This window comes from Gorilla gorilla, chromosome 7 (assembly GCF_029281585.2).
Source record: "Gorilla gorilla gorilla isolate KB3781 chromosome 7, NHGRI_mGorGor1-v2.1_pri, whole genome shotgun sequence".
In the NCBI taxonomy this organism is placed as follows: domain Eukaryota; kingdom Metazoa; phylum Chordata; class Mammalia; order Primates; family Hominidae; genus Gorilla; species Gorilla gorilla.
Window position 1 is genome coordinate 95,717,066 of NC_073231.2, and position 11,017 is coordinate 95,728,082.

Consider the following 11,017-nt stretch of genomic DNA (forward strand, 5'->3'; position numbering starts at 1 on the left):
CCAAATAAAATCTCTGTCAAGCTACGGTTTTCACAAAATATAAAACTTTCTTTGTTTCCTAATAGCTGAGCTACAAGTAACTTTCTCACAGTTGGGGAAGGATCATGAGGTCACTCAGTCCACCCTGGAATGGAATGCCCACTTGTTGCTTGTTCAGGGAACTGATGATGCCAACAATTCTTTGTCTTTGGTATAATCAGACTCTGAAGTGGGTCCAGCCCTCTCGGTACAGGCTGCCAATGCAGGCAGCATCGCTTCCAGATAATTTCCCTCGGTTCTGCTGACTTGGAAAATCAACTCCCAGTCAGACAGGGTGCCCCTATTCAGATGGGACCAATGTTTCTTAACCTTTCTTTTTAGGGGTTGGGGGGTGCTGGAGGAGATGCATGAAACATTTTGAAATAAAAAAGGATTCATGTGAATCCTGAAGCCAAGGTCAATCAACACTTAAAATAAGATTTAAAAGTAAACTATTTTGCAAAACCAAGCATCTTCTTTTCCCACTTCTAAAATATTTTCTAATGGCAATGATTTGAGTTGGGTAAAGTATAGCTTTCAGTGGCTTATCTAATAGATGGAGAGACATCAGAGTGATTTCTGACACTCCTTACGACCCAAAACATTATTCAGCAGCAGCTTATCCTGGCTATTTTTTCATTCTATTGTTGGCATTGGCACATCTGGGGAAAGTTCATATTTCCATCAAAGAAAAACACAGGTTAAAAGAAAACTACATAGTATAATTTTATTTCCACTGAGTGAGCTTGGCAAGCTATTACAACTTTCACTCGTAAGCTCTATGTATAAGATGTTAGTTATCTAGGGGTTATACTCACTTCTCACACATTTAAAGGCAGCAATACATGCTGAGTTATGGCTATGAAGAATCTCCCTACAGCTATTCTCAGAGTCAAGACAGGGCCCTGACCACTATGTTTACAAGTGTTTTTGACTTTGCAGTATCTGCAACTACAGATGGCACACACAAAGTATCCCCAAACACTTTCTTGGCAAAACCAGTTTGGAAACCTTTATCTTACTCATGAGGCATGTTTCTGTTATGTAATACAGCACACTGTGAAGAATCACAAGGCCTGGAAGGACTGTACCCTCTCCAGCATTTCTAGATCAGAGGTGAAATAACAAAAGAATATGAATTGATAAGACTATAAAGAGAAAATGTTTTATCAAGCTGTAGTTGAGGGAAATTGCAGTGATCCACCCAAAGGCCTGTTATTTGCTCTGGTAAACATTATCATTTTACTATTTTACAACTGAGGAAGCCAAGTTTGGGAGAATACAACTAACTTTCCCGGTAGCACTGCTAGATAATATGACAAAGGTAAGATGACAAAGTCAAATGATCCCATATTCCAATACCACATGGATTCTGACATCCTTTCCTTAACTGAATACATGTGAAAAATACTATTGTTTAGTTATTTCAGATACTATGGGAGGCAACATTAATGTGAATAATAGAGTGTAAATAAAAGAAACATTTTCTTAAACTTTGATATGTGTTTCCATATCTTTGTTTGAATATGGATGTTGCTAAAACCCTTAAAATTCATAAAACTGCCTCATTCCCCAAAGCCAGGGTAGAAATTTAGCTATCTTGATTTCAAAGCAAACCTCATATTTCTTTCCCTTTCAATGACTTTTGGATTTGGAATTTCCAAGGCACAAAATGAGATTAATGTACTTACAGGGATAAAATAACTGATTTGAAATCAGAATTGTTTGAAACACATGGTTACTGTTTTTGCAAAATATAATCTAGGGTTATACACAAGAAAGGTGATAATGTTAACAGAGAAGTTACTAGAACTGAGCTAATGAAAATGTCATCGGAAAGTTAAAGACAAAATTTATTTTAGATAAATCTGTATTGTTTACGCATTCACAGGACTAAGCAGGTGATACTTTAGTAACATGCCTTGCTATTTCTAAATCATGGAGAGACAGAAGAATGCTTGGAATTAAACAGGCAGTTGAACTAATTAATCTGCAATGATGTTTTCAGACTGAAATGTTATATTCTAAGTTTCTGAAAGAATTACACTTTGTAGCCAGCTAAAGATCTTGGAAAGGAATACACATATTAAACATCCTGACAAATATTTTCCTATCTACAAGGTTTTTAAATTCCTGCAGCATATGATAACAATGGAAAATCTAGATAACTAAAACTGTATTATATGATATGGGGTTGTGGTTTTCATTAATAATAATAATACAACATCAAAAATATTAAATCAACAATAAAAGTAGTATATACTTTTAGAAGTTAAAAAAATGGAAAAGAAAATTTTAAAATATACTGAAAGGTAAAGAGCAAAAACAAATACTAAACCATGCCAAACACAAATAAAGATAACATGTTGATGTGTTTTCTTCATATCTTTTTTTCAAACATAAGGCTTGGGCATTTTTAATACATACAATTGAAACCATACAAATCTGTACACTTGTTTTGCATTCTGTGTGATTCTACCCCATCTTATTTAACCATTCTTCTATAGTCAGACATACAGAATATATTCTTTTCAAATATAAGTAACATTGTTACTACAATTACATTGAAAAAAAGATTGTTTCTAACAATCTTTTGTTCTAGCAAAGATGGTTGCTGGCAAGACGATCAAAATATATAAATCATTTAAAATTTTATTCAACATTAGTTCTATGATGCACATTTTTAAAAATTTTTAAATCTCTGAATTTGTAATGCAACATACAACAAATGAAGTCAAATTTCACTTTTGGCTAGGCAGTAGTTTTCATTGCCTTCGTGTGTGTCAACTCAGTGGGTACACCTGGTAGCAACAACTGGATCACGGTACCCCCCACATTTTGGTTCACAAGCTCTAAAAGGGATCTTTTGAAGAAAAAATAACAGTCTTGGCTATTCCCTGAGAAATTTATATTGACATCCTTCTGGCAAGATCAAGAACACACATGTTTCAAAACTTACTTACTGGGATTTAGCCACTCCCACTGAAAGAAGAACACACATGTTTCAAAACTTACTTACTGGGATTTAGCCACTCCCACTGAAAGAAGGACATAACGTTTTATCCTTGATAGCACAGGAGACAAAATTATGTAGAGAAATGTGGACATAAACAACTCCAAGTAAAAGAGTAACATGGAGATTTGGATTCTGAATATAAAGTGGTTTGCTTGTATTTTTCTTTTTATACAGGCATTAGAAATATAAATAATAAAAATTCATGTCTAAAGAATTCTAAAATAACTAAGTATAAAACAAATATTATAAATGATAAGAAATCATTGTGTTAAAGTATAGGCAGCTTTATTTCTTCCTTAGCGATAAATAAAGTTGCATCTTAAAATTAAAGGAGTTAAAAAAAATTTGACATTCTGACTATTGACTATTTAGATGAAAGGCATTTGAAAAACAGCAGGTGCAAAAAGATCACTCCGAACTCTGTGCTGTTTCTTAAACGCAGAAGATGAAATTCCCATGTGAAGGATGCAACATCCTTATCCTCAAGGACAAGAAGTCAAGACCAAGAGAACTATATACAGACGCATTAAAATAATTATTATCTTTTAAGCTCCCCACATAATTTAGTTGCATCTTCACAATTATTCTTTGTCCAATTCAGTATGTAAGCAACTGACATTTAACTGATTCTTTAGGTCTTCATGTCTTTATGAAGATGCCAGTGCAATATAAAACTTGTATTAAATAATTTGTGTGCTTTTCTTCTATGATGTATCTTATGTCAATTTAATTTTCAGACTCAGCCAGGATCCTAAGAGGATGGAGATAGAGTTTTTCCATCTCTACAGTTTCTTGGAATAAAGATGGGAATCTAAAAGATGGGAATGCCTACTTAGGAGGCTGAGGTGGGAGGATCATTTAAGCCTGGGAGATCAAAATCAGTCTGGGCAACAAGGCAAGACCCCATCTCAAACAAACAAACAAACAAAGACTGGCTTGCTCCACTTGCTCTGGAGCCTGAGGAGGTGATCCTGGGAGAACTGACAAAAGCTGGCAGAAGGCAGGAATTCTTAACAAAGCCAGTTATCCTGGGTCTCTGTCTATAGTGTCTGGTTGAGAGAGGAAGACAAAAAACTTTTCCTTATTCCTTCCTTTCCGAATTCAGATTGGCAGAAGAAAAATGTAACAATTGGTTCTTTGAATTATGACCCTTTTGAATTTGGATCTGGCTACTCCTTGGTCACTGATCCACACATTCAGGAATGGTTCTTGTTTTCCTTGTTTCTCTTTTGTATTATTTGTTATAAGGAGCAAATTCACAGTAAGATTCTCCTTTTATTTTCTTTTATGTCTTGAGAGCTCAGCTTTGTGACTAGTGAAAATATTGTCTCTGGTCTCTGCCAGCCACTGGGGGTGCAAGTTGTTAGGCTTGCATCAGGCAGCTCAGCTAGCCCGCTGGCTAGGAGTCAAAAACACAAAGTGTCTCTTACTGTGACTGACAATGCCATCTCTCAGGGGAATTTGTCTTAACTGTCTCTACCTTCCATGCCTTGTTAACAATGGAGGTCCTGGCTTTCTTAGGCTATTTTTGGGAGTAACTTTGGATCTTGAGGTGGACTGCATCTTCTGCACCCTCTTTGGAACATGCTCTTGCATCTAGGATGAAAAGACTTACTGATTTTAAGCCATAAAAAAAGCTTATTGGTTTTTAGTCAAAATTAAAGTAGGTATAATTAGATTATGTAGTAGATTTGCTTTTTCCTAACTAAAAGTATTTTTATGGATAGCTCTCATTCCAGAAACAAACAAAAAACCACCAAAACTGTCCTATTGGTACCTATGGGAAGATATGGTTTAAAGCAAGAAAATAAGTGCTTACATAAATAAAATATTATCTCAGGACAAATAAAAACTAACTTAAATGTTCTTTAAGGTCATGTGATCTGAGATAATCCTTCAGTTAAAAAAAAGCTAGTTTAAGGTTAGTGGTTTAATTAAAGCAGGCATACCTTCAGAATTGTCAACATTAAATATAATGCATACAACTTATTCTACCTGGATTTACTAATCAAAAATCTTACATATGTTTAAGATTGTAAAATTATAAATTCAATCTAAGAATAAAATGTACAATAAAAGTAAATTACCTAATGTATGTCAAGCATGACAGTAAAAGAGAAAAAGAAAGGCTGAATGTTTAACTTTGTAGGTGCTTTATTTCGATAGTGTTTAATACTTGCCTAATATATATAGATAAGGATAAAAATGGTCAGCAAAACAATAAGTTAATGATGAGATGCAATGTCTCACGAAGTTTTCATGAACAATTCAAGTATAATTGTTAAAACATAATAAATGTTAATGTAAATAGAATAAGTTTATAAATAAACTTTTCAACACTGATACGTTTTATAAGCTATGTCTATCTAAACATAGTTTCCAGAATCTTTTTGGTGACTTAAAACCTTAAGTTATATTAACTGAAATGATGGATATTCATGGAATGCCTAGATCATTTCCAAATAAAATATAATACTCAAACATTAATTGCTGAAAATAAGTTTAAGCTTGTTTATGTTTGACTTATTGTTACAGAGGAACAAAAAATATTTGGGTCTATTAATAAACACGTCCTGTGCCACACTGACAAATTGTGCTATAAGATAGCATATATTTCCAGAAATTAAGAAATAACGTATTCACTGATTTATGAAAGACAGTGCTTGCTTCCGAGTTCTCACCAGAAACCGAAGTCATTAGGAGTTAAGAATCTAATTAATGTATATACTCAAAATTACTAGAAATAATAGGGGAAACAACTTTGTATACAAAGTACACAAGGAAAATAAGATATTTTTGGTAAGAAAAGTTATAAGATATGAAAGATGTATTTTTGTTATGGAAAGAGTAATTTTGTTTTAGTTTACAGCTATTTCAAAGGTTGTTTCAGAAAGAATCAATGAATAAAGGATAAAAACTGAAAGGATACAGAAAGTCAAAAAGAGAACAAAAGAAGAAATCTTATATAATCAAGCTGAGTAAATTGAATGAATTTACTACAAGATTTTTTAGAATAAGCCTTAATATAAGGAGTAAACTGATGCAAAACTAGAATTTGGTCTTCTCTATTAAAAGAACAAAGTTTTCTTGGAGATTAGTCTGATGTTGATAAGAAAACTACAAAACCATTTTACTTTATCTTTTAAATAATTTGCCTAGAAAACAAAGATTCTGTGTTTTACCAAAATAATTTCTTGTGCTTCATGTTGTCTTTTATCAGGTCTCAATAATTTTTAAAAACTGAGCCCTGTTAAAGAAGCTAAGCTTTTCCCTACAACCTTTTTTAAGTTTCCATATTTGCCTTTAAAATCTTTTGTTACTCTGGCATGGTTTCACAGTTAATTGTGATCCTCTTTAATCAAGTGTTTAAACATTTTGACATTTTTGACAACTTTCTGAAATCAAATTTTTCTTTTCTTTTTCTTTTGAGAGGGAGTCTCGCTCTATCGCCCAGGCTGAAGTGCAGTGGCACAATCTCAGCTCACTGCAACCTCTGCCTCTGGGTTTAAGGATTCTCCTGCCTCAGCCTCCCAAGTAGCAGAGATTACAGGTGTCCACCACCACACCCAGCTAATTTTTGTATTTTAGTATAGACGGGGTTTCACCATGTTGTTCAGGGTGGTCTCGAACTCCTGACCTGAAGTGATCCACCTGCCTCAGCCTCCCAAAGTGCTGGGATTACAGGCGTGAGCCACTGCACCCAGCCAGAAATGTTCAAAATGGGATCCTGAAATGTCTGAAAAGCATTTATCCTCTCTCCTTATAAAAAGAGAGATCCTAAACTAATTAGACTTATTTGGGATGCTAAATGTACATGGGACGCACTGTTAAATAAGAGATTATATTTAACCCTTCTTTGAGCTATATTTGTTATGTTATTAATATGACTATTTCCAAAATACTCATATTACTAGATCATGAGTTCTTCCGGTTTCCTCTAATATTTGACTACAACTCTCCAAATTAATATTTCCAAATTTCTCCCATCCTTCTGACTTGAAATCTCTAAAAAATTAAAATTGCCCTTTTCCTAAGACCCTGAAAGCTGAAACTGGACAACCTAATATAAACTTCAGAGAAATCATTCTATGAGATCATGTGTGAACAACTTTCATGCCTGCTGCTATATAGATCACTTAGAAAGTTCATCAGCACACCCAGTGGCATTACCAGAGATATTCAGACTACAAACCAGGAAATTCATCACAATTGCCACTACTTGTACTCACTCCTCTATCTAAAGATGCTTAAGAGCCCAACATCTAAACATCTTCTCAACTGACTGCCCACTGGACTAAAAAATTGGGTTTACAACTTGCTCCAACTATTATACTTTTTCCTTTTTTTTTCCCCCAAAGAAATGCCTCTTATATAGCACTGTTTGCTTACATCATCTAGAGGTCTAACTTAGATGGGAGCCCACCTACAACATTGCCTCCTAATATGAGATACAACTGCTTAACCGGACTGAACTATTCTCGTAACTAAGACTGATCCATTAAGATTTGGGACGATATACTTAGAATTGTTATCTTCTGCTTGTTCCAATTAATGTTCTTCTCTCCCTTTGCAGATATTTTGCTACTCATTTGATTTCTCTCTTCACAGCTAGCGACTCAGCTTTTAATATGTGAAACTTCTAGGGAAGTTCCCGACGGAGGAAAATGGAGTTAAAATACTGACTATTTAAGTTAAAGGCATTGGAAAAACAGTAGCTGTACTCTGACCTTTGTGCTGTTTCTTAAAAGCAGCAGATGAGATTCCCATGTGAAAGATGCAACATCTTTATCCTCAAGGACGAGAAGTCAAGACCAAGAAAAGTTTACACATAACTTGATAAACTAACTTTCCTATCTCCCCAAATAATTTATGGCTTCTTCATAACTTACTATTCTTTATCCATTAGTAAGTGACTGTGTTTCTTCTGGTCTTTGTTTCTTTATGATACCTCCAGTGCCACCTAAAACTTGTATTAAATAATTTTGTATGCTTTTCTCCTATTGATCTGTCTTATGTCAATTTAATTCTTGGACTCAGCTGGGACCCTAAGAAGATGGAGGTGGAATTTTGCTGCCCCTACAACATCAATGACGTTTTAGATCCAACAAAGCACACTGTATTGCCGAATTGCTCTTCAAAGGCGTTACATAAATTTACAAACCAGCAAAGTGTGGTGGTGGCCAAACAGTTAAACATTTTTAAATTATATTAAAATATTTTAAAATTCTATATTACATACAGAATATATTAGGAAATAAAATAAAATAGAAAAACTTATTAAAGCATTTATATTTATGAAAGACTACTTAAATATAAATTTCCACACACCTTTCATCTTGTGCAAATTAGGTGCATAAGAAATATTTGTTGATGATAATGTGCTTCTTAATGCTGTAGTAGCAGTATCAAAATATAATATTATTGAGGTAATAGTTAAACATGAAATATTTTGACATTACAATAGTTTGCCGTTTGGCCAGGTGCAGTGGCTTACGCCTATAACCCCAGCACTTTGGGAGGCCAAGCTGGGCAGATCATTTGAGGTCAGGTGTTTGAGACCAGCCTGACCAACATGGTGAAACCCTGTCTCTACTAAAAATACAAAAAAGTTAGCTGGGTGTGGTGGTGCACGCCTGTAAGTCCCAGCTATTTGGGAGGCTGAGGCAGGAGAAACGCTTGAACTAGGGAGGCAAAGGTCGCAGTGGGCCAAGATCGCGCCACTGCACTCCATCTTGGGCAACAGAGTGAGACTCTGTCTCAAAAAAAAAAAAAAAAAACCACACACACACAAAAAAACCGTCTGCCTTTTAAAAGATATTTATAGTAAAGGAAAACTTATAACAGATTCACCCTCATCCCCTTCACAACTAATACATCACAGTTTTTCTAAAACTGTGTTTCTTTAATTGTCAGAACAACAGCTGGATTTAAATTAAGATGAAACAAGATCTGGAGGATCTAGAGAATAATAAAAACATAGAATAAAATAACTTAAGCTTTCGTTTATTAAGTATCTATAGAACCAGGCCAAATACACACATCCTATCAAATAAAAATTTCATGCGGTAGGTATTATTATCCCTAGTTAACAGAAGATGAAACTAAATCTCAGGCCAAGTATTTAGAGTGAAATCACAGTGGCAATGGCAGAGAGGATTCAAATTTAGGTCTCTCTGACTTTGAAGCATTTTACAGTTTATTTTAATCATTACATTCCCAATTTGTAACTAAATACTAACTCTCCTCTGTACCCAAGCAAAATTCTGATCTCCAAATTACAGACACAAGACCTAAAGAAAATACTTCCAACATATAAGACAAATGATTCACATCCCTTATAAACAAATCGCTCCCACAGACAAGGCTAATGATAGTCATAGATATGACCAGGCAAGTCTAGGAACATAAATACAAATTGCTAATAAATATTTAAGTAAATATTTAAAAACACTTTATCTTACTAGTGAATGGGGAACTGCAAATTGAAGTAAGATACCATTTTTAGCCGGGCGCGGTGGCTCACGCCTGTAATCCCAGCACTTTGAGAGGCCGAGGTGGGCGGATCACGAGGTCAGGAGATCGAGACCATCCTGGCTAACACGGTGAAACCCCGTCTCTACCAAACATACAAAAAAAAAAGCCGGGCGTGGTGGCGGGTGCCTGTAGTCCCAGCTGCTCCGGAGCCTGAGGCAGGAGAATGGCGGGAACCCGGGAGGCGGAGCTTGCAGTGAGCCAAGATCGCGCCACGGCACTCCAGCCTGGGCGAAGAGAGAGACTCCAACTCAAAAAAAAAAAAAAAAAAAAAAGATACCATTTTTATTTATGAGATAGATAAAAATTCAAAACACCACAATGGAGGACAGGATTTGTGAATTAGTACCTATAAAAATATTTATTACTATTTTTGGGACTATAAAATAGCACCTATTTTAAAAAGTCAAGACACACATACCTTTAGGCCTATCGGGACTATTTCTTAGTATGTCTCCCATACAAATATTCACCCAAGCGGGCCAGGATATATGTTTGATTTTTTTTTTTTTTTTTTTTGAGACAAAGTCTCGTTCTGTCGCCCAGGCTGGAGTACAGTGGCACGATCTTGGCTAACTCAACCTCCACCTCCTGGGTTCAAGCAATTCTCGTGTCTCTCGAGTAACTGGGATTACAGGCATACGCCAAAACACCCGGCTAATTTTTGTATTTTTAGTAGAGTAGGGGTTTCGCCATGTTCGCCAGGCTGGTCTGGAACTCCTGGCCTCAGGTGATCCACCCCCCGTCGGCCTCCCAAAGTGCTGGGATTACAGGCATGAGCCACTGCGCCCAGTCGTATGTTCGAGAATATTCTTAACAGCAGTGTTGAAATTATAAAGAATTAGAACAAATTTAATCAGTTGGGGACTGATTAAATTGTGGCACATTCATTAGAATATAATTCACACTTTTAAAATAATGAAGTAGATGTACAAGTAGTGGAAGGATATCTGTGATATGTTACTGAATAAAAAAGCAAGTTGCAGCATAATGTATTAGTTATGATACAATATGGTTAACAAAAATAACGTATGTCTGTATTTTACAATGAAAGGTATAGCAGGCTAGAAACTGAATTGTTAAAAATGGTCACATCTTGCTGGGTGTGGTGGCTCACTCTTGTAATCCTAGCACTTTGGGAGGCTGAAGCGGGATGATCACTTGAGCTCAGGAGTTCAGGACCAGCCTGGGCAACATAGTGAGATCCTGTCTCTATTTTTAAAATAAAACAAACAAAAAAAAATTAAAGAAAAAGAAAAAAAAGGTTACATCTAAGGAGGGAAAGTTGCAGGGAAAAGTAAAGAAACATCATAATTTTGGTAAAATTTAATAATTTTCAACTATTTTCATCATCATAAAAATATTTTAAGTAAAAAAGATAAACACTTTTATTATTTTATTTTTTATTATATATTTTTTGAGACAGGGTTTTGCTCTGTTACCCAGGTTGGA